This window comes from Arachis hypogaea, chromosome 17, assembly GCF_003086295.3.
Source record: "Arachis hypogaea cultivar Tifrunner chromosome 17, arahy.Tifrunner.gnm2.J5K5, whole genome shotgun sequence".
NCBI lineage: Eukaryota > Viridiplantae > Streptophyta > Magnoliopsida > Fabales > Fabaceae > Arachis > Arachis hypogaea.
Genome location: NC_092052.1, coordinates 30054604 through 30057954, shown reverse-complemented (window position 1 = coordinate 30057954; position 3351 = coordinate 30054604).

The following is a 3351-nucleotide window of genomic DNA, read 5'->3' as shown; positions in this document are numbered from 1 at the left end:
ATTATTTATTATTCGAAAACATCATTATCAATTTATATCTGCCTGACTGAGATTTGCAAGGTGACCATAGCTTGCTTCATACCAACAATCTCCGTGGGATTCGACCCTTACTCACGTAAGGTATTACTTGGACGACCCAGTGCACTTGCTGGTTAGTTGTATCGAAGTTGTGAACCATGGTATTGGCACCATGTTCTTGGCGCCATTGCCAGGGAAAGAAAGAACCATGAATTTTACATAATTAAAGTGTAATCACGATTACGCGTAGCAAGTTGCTCACGTTGCCAGGGATTGTTCGAGCCTGGACATCACAATTTCGTGCACCAGTCTAATACTGGCATTTCTGTAGATCCAGCAAAGGTGGATGTTATTTCTAGTTTACCTTACCCCTCTTTTGTGAGGGAAGTCCGTTCGTTCCTTGGCCATGCAGGTTTTTACAGGAGATTCATTAAGGACTTCAGTAAGGTAGAACTTCCCTTATCCAGACTACTGCAGAAAGATATTGAGTTCGAGTTCAGTGAGGATTGCAAACAAGCATTTGATAAGCTGAAGACTGCCCTGACTCAAGCTCCAATTGTGAGAGGACCAGAATGGAGCCAGCCATTTGAAATAATGTGCGACGCCTCCAATCATGCAATAGGAGCAGCACTGGCTCAGCGTGAAGGTAATGACCCCTTTGTTATTGCTTACGCGTCTAAAACCTTAGATATCGCTCAGTCCAATTACACTACTACTGAGAAAGAGCTTCTTGCTATTGTTTTTTCTCGGGATAAATTCAAAGCCTATTTACTTGGTACGAAGGTAGTAGTGTACTCAGAACACACAACTCTAAAGTATCTATTAGCTAAAAAGGAGTCCAAACCAAGGCTTATACATTGGATACTGCTATTACAAGAATTTGATTTAGAAATTAAGGATAGGAGTGGTAACCAGAATTTAGTGGCAGACCACTTGAGTCGCCTTGAGCACATTACAGATGACCCCACTCCTATAGTTTATAATTTCCCCTTTGATAACCTGCAAGCAGTATCTGAGGTAGTCCCTTGGTATGCACCTGTAGCTAATTATCTAGTTAGCCGCACCTTTCCTTCAAACTTTTCTAAGCATCAAAGAGACAAGCTGAAAAGTGAGTCTAAATATTATATATGGGATGACCCATATTTATAGAGATGTGGTGCTGACCAGGTAATTAGACGGTGTGTGCCTCAATCAGAATTCCAGTCCATCTTAGAGGCATGTCACTCGTCTGAGAGTGGAGCACATTTTGGCCCTCAAAGAACAGCTAGAAAAATCTTAGATTGTGGATTCTGGTGGCCTACTCTTTTTAGAAACGCTGCTAAATTTTGTAGATCTTATTTTCCATGCCAAAAATTTGGTAATATATCCAAGAGGGATGAGATGCCTCAACAAGTTATGATTTTCTGTGAAATTTTTGATGTTTGGGGCATTGACTTCATGGGTCCATTTCCAAATTCTAATGGTTATCTTTATGTATTGTTAGCTGTGGATTACGTTTCCAAATGGGTGGAAGTAATTCCTACCCGCACTGATGATGCTAACACTGTTGTTTCCTTTGTGAGAAACCATATTATTTGTCGCTTTGGATCACCACGAGCAATCGTGAGCGATCAAGGCACCCATTTTTGTAACAGGAGACTAACAGGATTAATGAAGAAGCATGGGATAATTCATAAGGTTGCAACAGCCTACCATCCTCAGACTAATGGGCAAGCCGAGGTGTCAAACAGAGAGATAAAGCGTATCTTGCAGAAGATAGTCAAACCTCATAGAAGAGACTGGAGCACCAGGCTACAAGATGCACTCTGGGCATACAGAACAGCATACAAAACCCCCATTGGGATGAGTCCTTTCTATTTAGTTTATGGAAAAGCTTGTCATCTCCCTGTTGAAATAGAGCACAAAGCCTTTTGGGCAGTAAAGGAGTGCAACATGGGAATTGAGAAAGCCAGAGCTGAAAGGAAGTTGCAACTGCAAGAACTGGAAAGCCTTCGCCTAGAAGCTTATGAGAACTCAAGACTATACAAGGAGAAGATGAAGGCTGTACATGATCAGCACATCAAGAGAAAAGAGTTCCAACCTGGGGATTTAGTCCTCCTTTACAAATCTCGACTGCGGCTTATGCCAGGCAAGTTGAGATCTAGATGGGAAGGTCCATACAGAGTAGAGAAGGCCGAACCATACGGAGTTTATCACCTAAGCCACCCTTCAAGCTCTAAACTTATCAAAGTTAATGGACATCGTTTAAAGCTGTACCATGGCGAGAAGCTGAAGAAAAACAAGGAGCTCGAGATCTTCCTCTTGGAAGATCCCCACATAGCCGAAGCCTGAGCTAGTGGAGCATCCAACTTACGGACGTTAAAGCAAAGTGCTAGGTGGGAGACAATCCACCATGGTATGATCGTTCTTTTCCTTATTTTTAGTTTTCCTATTCAATAACTCTTCTCCTTATTAGTGCATTTCGTGCATCTGCATTTCCATACTTTTATTTTAAAAAAAAAATTTCACGCGACGCGACCACCTCATTGACGCGTCCGCGTCGCAGGTGTTGGGAGAGAATAATAAAACGAATAGAGAGTCACGCAAGAGCGTGGCTAGAGGCGTGCCAGTGGCACAAATTGCACCACGCGACCGCGTCGCCGACGCGTCCGTGTCAAATGGGAACACTGGCCTCCCATGCGACTGCGTGCCCCACGCGGCCGCGTGCCCTGGAATTCGACGTCAAAAGGGTGCACGACCGAAAGTTGTGCTAGAGTGGTGCTGGATTGGTGCTGAACGCACAATCCTTCCCACGCGGCCGCGTGACCGACGCGACCACGTCATATCCTTCTCATGACCACTCACGCGATCGCATGCCCCACGCGGTCGCGTCACCCCAGATTTGGTAAAAATAAACTTTCAAACAGAGAGTTGTGCGAGTGCGAGGCTGCCCTCGCGCCAGTGGCATAAAACGGATCACGCGACCGACGCGACCGCGTCAATCAGTATCAGCGCAAGTTGCGCGACCGCGTGCTCTATGCGATCGCGTCGATTGCGCCGCACAACCTCCCTGATTTGCCACTTATCTTATCTTTTTCTCCCCAAATCCTATTTTCTCTTTTCCCTCCTTATTTCTTCCTCCTCCCTTCTTCCTTCTTCCTTCTTTCTCACTTTTTTTACACTCTTACTCTCTCTTTCACCCCTATTACCAAGGTTTTTCTTTTTCTTATTCCCTCCTTACTTTTCTATTTTTCTTCTTATTTTTATATGTTATCTTCTTTTCTTTTCTTTTTACTTTCATTATTCATATTTTCTTTTTCTTTATTTTTCCTTTTTACTTGGTGTTAGAAATTT